Raw genomic sequence first — 12526 nt, forward strand, 5'->3', positions numbered from 1 at the left:
GCATCCAAGCTCGACTCAGGCTTGCATCCTTCCGAGGTCACTAAAATGAGTACCCAGACTGTTGGGGGCAAATTAGCTTACTTGCTGTTCACCGCTATGATCTTTGGAACAGCGGTATATAAATAAAACAAATTATTAATTATTATTATTGTTCCGGGTCCTAGTCTCTGGAGCAGCAGAAAACAAGCTTGCTCCCTTCTCAATATGACAACCCTTCAAATATTTAAACAGGGCTATCATATCACCTCTTAACCTTCTCTTCTCCAGGCTAAACATTCCCAGCTCCCTAAGTCGTTCCTCGTAGGGCATGGCTTCCAGACCCTTCACCATTTTAGTCGCTCTCCTTTGGACATGCTCCAGTTTCTCCACATCCTTTGTAAATTGTGGTGCCCAGAACTGGACACAATATTCCAGGTGGGGCCTAACCAGAGCAGAATATAGTGGCACTATTACTTCCCTTGATCTAGACACTATACTTTTATTGATGCAGCCTAAAATTGCATTGGCCTTTTTAGCTGCTGTGTCACACTGTTGACTCATGTTCAACTTGTGATCTACTTGGACTCCCAGATCCCTTTCACATGTAGTCTCATTCAGCCAGGTGTTGCCCACCCTATATCTGTGTATTTCATTTTTCTGCCCGATGTTTTTGAGAGGAGGTTTGCCATCGCCTTCCTCTGAGGCTGAGAGGGTGTGACTTACCCAAGTCACTCAATGGGTTTCATGGCTGGGTTGGGAATCACACCCTGGTCTCTGAGATTCCTAGATTGCATCCAGACTGGAGAAATAACCCAGTTTGGCACTGCTTTAACTGCCCTGGCTCAAGGCTATGGAATTTTGGGAGTTGGAGTTTGTTGTGGGTGCAGAGCTTGTCCAGCACTCAAACCACAAACTGTCATGCTGGCTTTCTTTCAAGGTGCCCATTAAAATATTCTCCATCCAAAAGTTTCAGTTAAAAAATTATAAGTTATTTTAAAATATACTTAAACACTCTATTGAATTAAAATCTATAAGAAGATAAAAATCAAAAAGACAGCACAAAATTAAAAGCCCATTGCAATAAATTCCCAAAAACCTGTTGGAATTAAAAAAAAAAAGTTTTAATGTACTGGTGGAAAGACAGACTAAGGAGGGAATCCCAGAGCTTGGGAGCAGCCACATACGGCACTCAAGAATGCAAGGGCCTATATCCCCTTCTGTGCTGGCAAAGCATAAGGCTCCGATGTTTATGCAATGGTATTTTTCTACATGACATGCTGGGGTCCATTATGAGCCATGTGTGTGCATCTGCATGAGATTTTTGCAGAACTGAATTTTAACCTTTAACCTTTGCACTGTGGGTGAATGAAAATGGCTTGAATCAGGGGGTAATAGATAACGTGTTATATAAGTGTGTAAAAAGTACAACTACTGGTATATCCTGGAGTTACACCAGCACAATGCTCCAACAAGATTTCAGACAAAAAGTCTGATAGAACCTTAAAGATTAACAAATTGATCTTGGCATGAAATTTCAGGGACAATAACCCAGTTTAACAGATGTGCACAGCATTGTCCAAGATTCAGAGCTTGGAAAAGTTATTTTTTGGGCTACATTCCCAGAATCCCACAGTGATCCTGATCACTGGTGATACTGCTTAGGGAATTGTCATTCAAAACAGTAACATTTCTAAACTCAATAATATTTGTATATGTCAAATGTGGGTAACTTATTTAACTCTATGGCTAAATTAATTTCAGGGAAGTTCTTAAAGATTGCATTCCACTAGCAGATGGAGCAAGAGGCAAAGGGATTGGGCCAAAATACCAATATATTTTTGCTTAAAGCTCTTGCTACTAGTACCTAAGCACTAAGAGAGGCCTTTCAACATTTTAAATTGGGGTTGAACCTGTGCAAGAAATATGAAGCTATCAAACAATGTAAAGGTCATCAAGAAAACCCAAGAGATTAGATCCCCAGAAAGTCAAAGCTTTGTCCCATAGCCTGAGGTTCCCTATTCCTGCTCTATATATATGGTTGACCCTTAACCATGCTATAGTAAATTTGTTTACCGTATTTTTTAAGGCACCACAAGACTCATACAGTCAGTTCTCCTTATCCACAGATTCTTTATCCACGGCTTGAAAATATTTTTAAAAAACATATAAATTACAAAAAGAAAATCTGCTACTTTATATAAGGGACACTATTTTAGTATCTACTGTATTTAACGGGACTTGAACATCCATGGATTTTGGTATCCACAGGAGGTCCTGGAACCAAACTCCTGCAGATACCAAGGGCCCACTGTGGTTAGTTTTGGTGTCTCTAACACAGCTATCCCACTGGAAATTGTTTTGTCCGTTTTAACAAATACAAAAGGCATTCTTATTTCAGCTAAAAATAACAATGGCAACAACAACTTGTTTGTTGTGACATAAGTCAGTGTGGACTATAGATAACTTAGATAAAGGACTCTAGCAATTCCTCTGATTATTAGGTGCAAGTGGGGAGGGGGTGCTTGTTGGTTTTTCCTGACCACAGTTAGAAGCAGGATGCCTTTAAGTCTTACTGAGAAGAGCCTATATTTATGGCTTTCTAGTGGAAAAACAAGAGTGTTGAGTGAAGGCTCTACAGCTTCTTACTCTCCACTGCCCCCTTGTGCTACCAATGCAAGGTAACAGCAAAGGATTTTCACAAGCTAGCATGATGTAATAACACTTTTGGCCTTCATTGCTTCTGTTGTTAATGTTATCTGTATAAGTTCCAAAGTGGAAGGGAGCTGTCTTATAACCAGGTCAGTGTCAGTTTTGCATTCAACAGACAGGCAGTGGAAATGCAAAAAGGAAAAAAAAGGTGATTTAATAATAATTTGTGACAACATCCATTGTCCCACAGAATTCAATGGAACTCATTCTCCCTGTTCATGTCTTAAATTGGGATGATTGTGTTATGAGCTGGACAGTTGCTGTTCTCCCCCTTTCTACCTGGAAGAGAGTAGGTCTGAATGGTGTCTGCACTATTTCTTCACATCAGCTGCAGCTTTGTGGAGATTCAAACTAACCTGTTTAGCTCGCTGGGCCACAGGCAATGTACATGTCACACCCTATTGACGTCAAACTCTAATAGAATGGCATTTCTGAGAATGTTGCCTGGCATGGGGTTTGCCCTAATATTCTGATGCCACATAGGAGGCACCAGGTCTGGTTGGTGAACCCTTCCACTTCACTATGGAATTTACACTAACAGCAGTCAATGGAGTATCTACCACTTTAGTCTTTTATGTATGGCCCATTTGATGGTCAAGAGTAGTGGTTCTCAGATTTTTTACCCTTGTGATCCCCCTTTACAAACAAAACAAACAAACAAGCTTCATTTATATACCGCTTCATACCGCCTAAGCAGTGTCTAAACGGTTTACAACTGTAAGCTAATTTGCCCCCAACAATCTGGGTACTCATTTTAGCAACCTTGGAAGGATGGATGCAAGCTTCAGTCAAGCTTGAGCCCTTTTTCCTGGTCTTGAACTTGCAACCTTGTGGTTTTGAGTTTGAGTGAGTGGCTGCAGTACAGGCATTTAACCACTGTGCCACCAGGATGCTGTGCCCCCTCCACTCAAAATAGTATATGAAAAAAATATTTTATTTGTTTGGTTGTGTGTATTTTCATTCAAACATTCAGGTATATTCATATTTTAACATTTTAAGGAATATAGCTCCTCCTCCTCCCTTAGGGAGAAAAAGAGGAGGAGGGAGGATCAGTACATCCAAGTCTCATCACGCACACAAACATCTGGGAGCATCCACCCCATAGTTTGAGAACCACTGGTCACGAGGTCTCTGTGTGGTTTCAGACCATTGTAATCTTCAGCCTATAAGCAAAGAAGTCACATCTGGCTCAGCAGTTTTATTTCTTTCTCTCTGTCTCTCTCTCTCTCCTCATGGAAGGTTCCTAGGTTTTGGCAGCTGCATGGCAAATAGAAATTCAACAGGTTTTGCTTTCCTAGGTATGCTACTGGCAGAGGGTGGAGAACGCTTCACCTGTTGAATTTCTAAGGAGTCACAGGCTTATCAAAGGCATTGCATAGGAGTGGGAGGTGAATGGGTGAACAACCCAACTCAGGTTCTGTTTTTCTTCAACACTTATTTGTATATTTATGCAAGCTTGTTTTGAGGGGGGGGGGGGGGCACTGACAAAAGAGGAGAAAGCAAATGCCAGAAAGGTACTTAAATACAAGTACTAAACTTCAATATAACAATTGTGGGGAGCCACTTTGGGGCAGGGGACTGGACCTCCTCCCACATTGCCCACGCATAGCTGTTCTCAGGGTTATCATGGAGTTCCCATTCAAAGGCCTAATCTGATAGTCTGGATGGAGCTCAGTTTACTTCAGCTTTAGCCAGCATGATTGTGGATAATGAGAGCTCCAACAGATGCATACTGAGCGCACCAGGTTGTCAACCTTAATAACATTAAACAAACAAAAAGGGAAAGTGGATCCAAGTTTAACTCCTCTTTGAGTTAAAAGACAATCTTCAGGGTAGAAACATTAAAGACAGCACTGAGCTCGACATAACAAGATTCTGATGCTGTATAAGGCCGGTTCCTATGGACTTTGATTGATTGGTTATTTTTACATTGCCAAAGGGCATTTTTATCCAAAGCCATTTAACTGTACACCACCTTTTCTCAATAAATAGTTTCTAAGGGTTCTCTTTTCATCCTCTCTTTCCAACGGACTGTAAATTTTTAGAGATCAGAAAGGTTACTTTGGGGAACTACAATTCCCAGAAATCTGCTGGCAGAGTCTGGGCATTATAGCCCCAAAAGTCTGGGCATTATAGCCCCAAAAAGTAATGTTTCCATATTTTAATATTTTACACCTTTCCTGATAACATGTGTATAAAAATCCCAGAAAGGAGGAGAAGCCATCCCAAAATCTACAGTTGCACAATAACTTTATTAGGATAATATTGTGGTGACAGTTTATTTATTTAATTCGCATCCATGTCTTATGAACACATGTGATTTCAAGTGTAGATTCTCTGTTAAAGCATGTATTTATGGGGAAACTGAAGGAGTTGGGCAAATGGTTACGCTTCCCCTTTTGTTTATTCATATGCTGTGAATAATGATTATGTTATGTGACTAAAGCTCATGTCAGCTAAGGATAAAATAAAGTGTTTATTTGATTTGATAAAAATGAAGTGTTGACAAAACTGATAAAATAAAATGTTCGTCCATGGGCTGCTGGACTGAAATCAAAGTTGCAAGGAAATCTCACAAGTCAAATATAGAGCTGTTCATTCTAGATTCAGTTGACCTAATAAATACATATCAGGAAGCATAATTAAATAGCTTGGAAGAATTAGTTTTTTAGATCATCTAGCTAGACATCCAGATGGTTTGGTCTGCAACACCCACATTCTCTTACTACTGGCCATGCTGATGGGTTGATGGAGCCAAAACACCTGGAAAGCCAAAGATTCCTTTTCTCTAATCTGCATCTCTTCGTTGGTCAGAGGACCCTAGTCAGCCTCGTTTTCCTAGCTATCTTTCTATGGAGTGCTCATGGCTTATACTGTAAGAGTCTCTCTGTGTCTAAGAATGTACAGAAACCCCAGTTAAGATGCACTCAGAAAACTTTGCATAGGCAACTTTGCCCGGGCTGCTAGGAAACTGAAGACATTTCATCACTTGCAGGTTAGTAAAGTGTTGGCCTATCATATCTGACACTTATTGCCCACATTCCTCTTTCCTTACAGGGCCTGAGGACCATAGTTTAACCAACTACATGGCTATTCACAACTGAATGGTCACAGTTGCCCATCTAGAGCATTTCCATCCTTGAAATTTCCACTTCACAGAGGAAACAGGCACATCAGGCCAAGTAAACCTCTACAGGACTCCCCTCTAGTGGCTTGTATATTCCAAGCAAACATGTTCCCTGTGGGCTCCAACGTACAAAAGGGTTATGATGGTGTAAATAATCCCAGTAGAACGTAGTTTGAATCTGTGTTGTTCACATGCATTTTGAGTGCATCCGATTACATTTTGGGTGGGGGCTGCCAAAAATGCTGCAAAACCAGGCTTAATCCAACTCAAGTTTTTTTTAATTTTTAAAAAAGTTTTCCTGAAATATTTTCATTGTCAGCTGTGTGGATAACCAATGCAGGTAGACCCAGGGATAAACTCGGATAAAACTCTGCACGTCTTGAACGGGTTTTAAATAGATTTGCATCATTGACTCTATCTTTATTCACAGTGCTGACACGTCTGAACAACAGAATTTGCAGAAATGCACATAGATGTGGTTCTGATAAAAAAAAATAGTGTGAACAACAAATCAGAAATACATGAGTGCATGGACCTTATCACACGTGGGGGGGTTTGCAGCTCAGATCCGCAGTCACTCCTGTTCTAGCAGTGCAAAGTGGGATGTTTTTTCACACCAGATCCAGAGTCACTCCTATCTAGTAATGCGGATTAAGGTTAAAATGTGATGTTTTACCACACCTGGTTGCCTTTCTGTTGCCCTTCCGAATTGAGAGGGAAGTGGAGTCAGTTCGATTCCAAGCAAGTCACGTGATGCGGATTCAAGCAAAGCAGAGTGAGTGCACATTGTATTACCACACCAGAGCATACTTTGAGGGTTCAACAATTTGAATCAGTACCCTTGCACATGCTCAGAGGGGCTCTGGACACTGTCCTCCTTCCTTGCCCCCTCCTTAGCTGTCATCCTTCATTGGGGTCTAGAAGAAGGCAGGGGATGATGGGATCGGTGGCAGGTTGAAGGAGAGGAGCAGATTGGGGTCTAGGAGGATGCAGGGGATGATGAGATAGGCGTCAGGGTGAAGGAGAGGAGCAGATCGGGGTCTAGGAGGATGCAGGGGATGATGGGATCGGCGGCAGGCTGAAGGAGGGGAGCAGATCGGGGTCTAGGAGGACGCAGGGGATGATCGGATAGGCAGCAGGGTGAAGGAGGGGAGAAGATTGGGGTCTAGGATGCAGGGGATGATGGGATAGACGGCAGGGTGAAGGAGGGGAGAAGATTGGGTCTAGGACGCAGGGGATGATGGGATAGGTGGCAGGGTGAAGGAGGAGAGCAGATCGGGGTCTAGGACGCAGGGGATGATGGGATAGGCAGCAGGGTGAAGGAGGGGAGTAGATCGGGGTCTAGGAACATGCAGGGGATGATGGGATCAGCGATAGGGTGAAGGAGGGGAGAAGATCGGGGTCTAGGAGGGCGCAGGGGATGATGGGTGGCAGGGTGATGGAGTGGAGAAGATGGGTGTCTAGGAGGACAAAGGGGATGATTGGATTGGTGGCAGGGTGAAGGAGGGGAGCAGATCGGGGTCTAGGAGGATGCAGGGGTTGATAGGATAGGCGGCAGGGTGAAGGAGGGGAGCAGATCGGGGTCCAGGAGGATGCAGGGGATGATGGGATCGGCTGGTTGGCAGAGAGGAGGAGATGGCATGAAGGAGGAGGATGAGGATGACGGAGCAGGACACAGGGGGCCAAGGGGGGTGATATCGGAGTGGTTTTCCACACCAGATCAATTCGAAGTGCAATCAAAGTGAGCTTCAATGTGAATTTTCAGCGCTGTGTAAATTTACAGCGCTTCATAAATAAAGGTTCATAATAATAATAATAATTCTGTGAAGTCACTTTTTTCAGTTTTATCAAAATAAGGGGTCACTTTGGAATTACTGCGGAAGCACCTCGGAAGGAGCTCCCATAGAAAGGAATGGCGTCTGATAACACATTCACTTTACAACGTGAATGCGCATCGTTGGATCCGCAGTCACGTCAGAACTGAGCCGGAAAATCTCCAAAAAGCTTCATGTGATATACTCTCCGGTTGCTACGATCACAGAAATTGATTTCTCTCCAAGACTAGTGAAAAACAACATTAAATTATTAGGAGCTGTGGTAAAGAGGAAAAAAGGTGGTACACTTATTACTGTGGCACAGTATAACAGGTATGCTGTCATGAGCCAGAGCCCAGAGAAGATGGTAATATAAAGTTACTTCTTCCCTACTGTTTCCTTTGTTGCCTACTTAAACTGAATATTTCAGAAGCATAGATCTACAAATTAACAAAGGCCCCTTACAGACAGGTGTTTGCTCCGCCCCCAGTATATACTAGGGGTTGGCCGAGGACGCAGCGTCCAATCAGGTCTCACCCCTAGTACGTACTGGGGGCGTAAAAATGGCAGCGCCCTATACACATGGGCGCCACCATTACGACGTCACGGCCGCGCTGCCTCCAAACAGAGTGACGCAGACGTGACGTCCTGGCACCCTTTCTGCGGCACCGGAAGGAGCTCCATTTTGGAGCTCCTTCTGGGTTTTGTGTCGCCGCTGCAGCCTTTACACAGCTACGCCACAAGGAGAAAGGGGCCAAGCGGCCCCTTTCTCATGTTCCCCACTGCTGTCGGGGTATCCTTGGGGCTTGAAGCTCTAAGGACACCCCTTTCCAGGCCATGGGGAAGCAGCCTTTTGCCGCTTCCCCGCGGCCTGGAAAAGCAGAGGATCAGGGTCTCAGGGCTGCCACTGTGGCAGCTGAGCCCCAATCTGTCAGGGAAAGGGGTGGATACAGGCTGCCCCAAAGGGGCGGTCTGTAAACCACCAAAGTTTCACTAGGTAAAGTTGGAGCTTTGCTCTGGTGCCACAATGAACTACAACTCCCAGAATTCCATAGCATTGAGCCATGGCAGTTAAAGTGGTCATCAGGCTGGATTATTTCTGCAGTGTGAATGCTGCTTTACCTTCCACAGGGTAGTTCCATGGAATCTTATGACTCAGTGATTCCCAGAGCCTTTTACTCGATTACTCAGTCAGAGCCAAATAAAAACAAACCATCCCCACAAGTACAACCTGAACAACCAGCTCCGATTGTAACTTGCCCTGTAGCTCGATAGGTCAAGGCAGATTTGGGTCATACATGACAGGTTGATGTGTCCCAGTTGTATATAGGATCCTTACAGTAATTCCATGATACTACAGTGCTTCTCAGGTACGGATTCTTGTTTTGACATGAACTTCACAAATTATTAGCTGTCATCTGCCAAAAGCTATCACCTGTTAACTGAAATGTTCAGGATCTTTTAACAAACTAAGCAATTAGAGAGCCTGAGATAAATCTCACTGCCGAATACATTCATTTGGACTTGAGTTTTTGCATCTTCCACTGTGAAAAAGTTAATTTTTGGAATTCAACTCCTGGAATAATCTAGCAGGGGTTGCACTCCTGGAATAACCTAGCCGGGGTTGAACTGGCACTCCATTATGTTGGGGTTGCACTGGTATGATTTCTGTCCCTTTCAAATAGTCATGATAAATTCTTTCCACAATAAAATGGCTTTCAAAATTACAGCTGCTGAGCCCTATATGAACATTTTCACTGAAAAGATCCCCACTGTCACCATGTTTTCTCCTAGCTGTCCACTCAGCATTTAACTACAAACATAATGGAGCACGTGACATAATGGTCATCATCAGGGCAAATAGAATTCAAGTCATTTTGGACCTATGGTGGCCCTAAGTTAACTTGAGAGGATTTTGCTTTGCTTTCCCCAAGGTCACCCAGCAAGTTTTCATACCCAAGCAGAGATTCAAACCCTTATTTCTAGACACTCAAACCACTACACCACACTGGCTCTTTAAGCACACTACTAGCAAATGTCAAATAATTAGAAAAAAACAGCTAGTTGTCCTGTTCTATATGTATGTGTGTATGTATCTTCTAGTTGCCTGTTGAGTTATGACAATCTCATTTATTTTGATAAGGTTTTCTTAGGCAAGTAATACCCAGAGGTGGTTTTGCCAGTTCCTTCCTCTGAAATATAGCCTACAGCACCTGGTATTAATTGGCGGTTTGCCATCCAGGTACTAACCAGAACTACAGAGGAATAGGCAGTCTCGTCATGTTCATCTCACTTCAACTGTTGTGCAGCAGAGATATAACTAGAAAACTTTGAGTGTGAGGAGCACAAATGGTAGAGAAGTATATAGCCCTGATCTCATTTTTTGGTTGTTGCTTACCATGACAGAAATAGGGAAGTCCTACATGACACAGAACAAAAATATGAAGGTGTAGCAAGCAATACCTTCTCTGAGTAATACTGAACCAATGAACAGGCAATTCAAACATTTCTGGTGGCTCACTGTCAGAATAATAAATTCATATATTTGCTACACAGTGGTACATTTTGAAGTGCAGGCCCTCAGTTTGGTAGTCCCAAAGATAATCCCAAAATGCAGGCACCTGGATTGAGATTTCTGTTATCTAGGAAATGTACGGTTTATCTATCAGTTTCCATCTCCACTAGGACCAAGATGTTTTGTAAAAGTAATGGGTATTGCCCATACAATAACATGGAATCATAAAGTACAGCCGGCCCTATGTATCCACAGATTCAAACATCCACAGCTTGAAAATATTTAAAAATATATAAATTCCAAAAGCAAACCTTGATTTTGCCATTTTATATAAGGGATACCATTTTACTACACCATTATATAAAATGGGACTTGAGCATCCTTGGATTTGGTATCCACAGGGAGTCCTAGAACCAAACCCCAGTGGATACCAAGGGCCCACTGTACTTTGGATTATAACTGGGAAGAGTCACAACAATAGCTTTATTTCTGTGTACTCTCAGCTAAATTCAGAGAGAACAAGGGAATACAAGGTCAGGAGAAAGGTAGGTGGGTGGCAGATAATGTCATCATCCCTATCAATCAAAAAGTCCCAGAGCTTCAACCTTGCAAGCCCTGGCCCCTTTACACCACTGCTGCCATATAACAGTCCAGTTACAAATACTGATCAGTTGCACTCACACGTTGAAGGATTGGAAGAGGTCTGCTGGAGTCCATTTTCCTTTTCTTACCTAAGAATCTGTTTGCTTCTTCACAGATGTCCCTCTCTGTTTCCATTTTATCTAGCTTCAGCTAAGAGATGGCATCTGATCCTCTGATAGTGAGAATGTGCCAAAGACCCCCCAAGAAGCAATGGCAGCTCAGAGGAAAACAGCTTAAGCCCTGCTCAGTCACACCAGGGAGGTACTTTCCTGTCTCACACCAGAGAGATGCAATAGCTACTAAGAGAGAGCTGCAAAGAGAAGAGGAAAACCACAAGAGGCAAACGGCCCACCCAACATGCGGTCAGCACTAATAGCAGAGTGGGGGTGGAAGCAAGAGGAGAAGAGATACTAGCTGTTTTAGAAAGCTTCACCATAAACTGTATAAGAGGAGTCTCTGTGTGTACGTGCCTTCAAGTCACCTGTCGACCTATGTGACCCTTTTAATTTCATAGGGTTTTCTTAGGCAAGGAAGAGTCAGAGGTGGTTTTGCCAGTTCTTCCCTCTGAAACAGAGTCTAGAGCACCTGGTTTTGATTAGTGGTTTCCCATCCAAGTACTAACCAGGGCTGACCCTGCTAAGCTTCCAAGATCAGATGGGATTTGGTGCCCTTTAGGGTACTGAGACCCTTAAGAGGCGCAACCTCTTCTCTCCTGAGCTAACTCCAAACTAATTTTGCACTTTGAACTATGATTGCAGTAACTGAAATAAGCTGAGGGCAAAGAGGGAAAGTGGGAGGAGTGAAACCAGGAAATTTTAAAAAGAGCTGAGAAAGTGGGACAGCAGAGTATTAATCTGGACTGTCCTTGCCAAATTGGATAGTTGCAGGGTATGAGGCTTTCCATGTCCAAGCAAACTTTGTGTTCCTATTTATTAACTCTGAAGGACAAAAGTGGGAAGAAACAAAACCCAGACATTTTAAAAGCAGGTGAGAAATGGAATGGCAGAGTATCAGACTGGGACAGTTGGAAGGTTTGCTTCACTATTTTTTGACTTATGGCAACTCCATGAATTTCATGTGGTTTTCTTAGGAAAGGAATACTCTTGTCAAAGTCAAATGCTTTGACTTTGCCTTGCTTTGTAATATAGTCTTGTATTCCTTGGCAGTTCCCCATCCAAGTAATAACCATAACTGGCCCTGTATAGCTTTTGACATCAAACATGACCTGGTGCCCTTGGGGGCATTTAGGCTTATAGAGCTCCATACTTTGAGCTAAATCCAATTGTAATTTATCTCCCTTTCCCTCTCAGTTCATTGAAGAGAGAACAACTAAATTGAATCAATGTGACTGGTTTAAGGCTACATTAATGTTAAATCCTATTGATTCAATGGGTCTATGCTATTTGAGAATAGCAAATGGCATTAGCTTAATTCTTCCTCTTTCCCATGGTGTTTTTGGGCTTCCTGTTAGTTATTGTCCTTCCTTTATTCCCATTGTTTACTGGTATTTCTCAGTCCTTAACTTTTAGGACATTTTTTTTCTTTTTCCCCTTGGGTAATTTCTTGCTTGATGAACAGATTTACCCATCTGGATTAAATGATCAGATGTATGCTGTTTTAAGTAATTTTATTTTGCTTCTTCCCCAAGTATTTTCTTCTTTACTTGCTGATATTACTGCTTAGCTTCAGCGTTATCTTCAGTATGACATTACAGTATGCAAAATGCCTGCCCACGCTCTT

The sequence above is a fragment of the Sceloporus occidentalis genome, unplaced genomic scaffold (assembly GCF_023333645.1).
Source record: "Sceloporus occidentalis isolate IW3139 unplaced genomic scaffold, rSceOcc1.0.p SCAF_3, whole genome shotgun sequence".
Taxonomy (NCBI): domain Eukaryota; kingdom Metazoa; phylum Chordata; class Lepidosauria; order Squamata; family Phrynosomatidae; genus Sceloporus; species Sceloporus occidentalis.